Genomic DNA, 614 nt, shown 5'->3' with positions numbered 1-614 from the left:
AGCGCAAGGCGGCTTCGGGCTGACCCCGAGCCTAGATGTGACCATTGGCCTCTGTCTGCAGTGCCTCCCGGCAGCCCGTGACAACCCGGGACAGGGCACCCGTCTCGCCGCCGTCCGGTCTGTGCCACACCGGCTGGTGCAAACAGATCGGCCAGATTAGTCAGTGCTGGGATCCAGTTTCTTCCCGGAGCTGTCGAGCACGAGTGGGAAGTTTTCCATCACCCAAAGTGACTGTTTGTGCCCTGCAAACTGTGATAAAACCCTGGGGGGTATTTATTTAAGGTAGAAGTGTGGCCTTGCCACATCCCGGCAGGTCTGGGAGCACGTGGGCTACCAAATGGCCCTGGCTGGATCCGGCATCTGCCGCCCCTGCCAGCCCCATCCCAGCCTGGCACCATCGTCATGGGGACCCCGGGGAGAGGCTGTGGCTGAGCCCAGGGTCTTGGTCCCTGGCAGGAAACTCTGCACCCTATGGGTTGAGGCTCAATGGCTGTGCCACCCCTGGCACCCACCAAGAGCTCCTCACCCCAGGGCATGGATCAGGCTGGGTCTCACATTTGAGAGCCCACCAGCCCAGGGCTGAGCATCCCACGCTTTTGGGAGAAGGGGGGGCA

This window comes from Eurypyga helias, unplaced genomic scaffold, assembly GCF_000690775.1.
Source record: "Eurypyga helias isolate BGI_N326 unplaced genomic scaffold, ASM69077v1 scaffold29901, whole genome shotgun sequence".
NCBI lineage: Eukaryota > Metazoa > Chordata > Aves > Eurypygiformes > Eurypygidae > Eurypyga > Eurypyga helias.
This window is presented reverse-complemented; position numbering follows the sequence as displayed.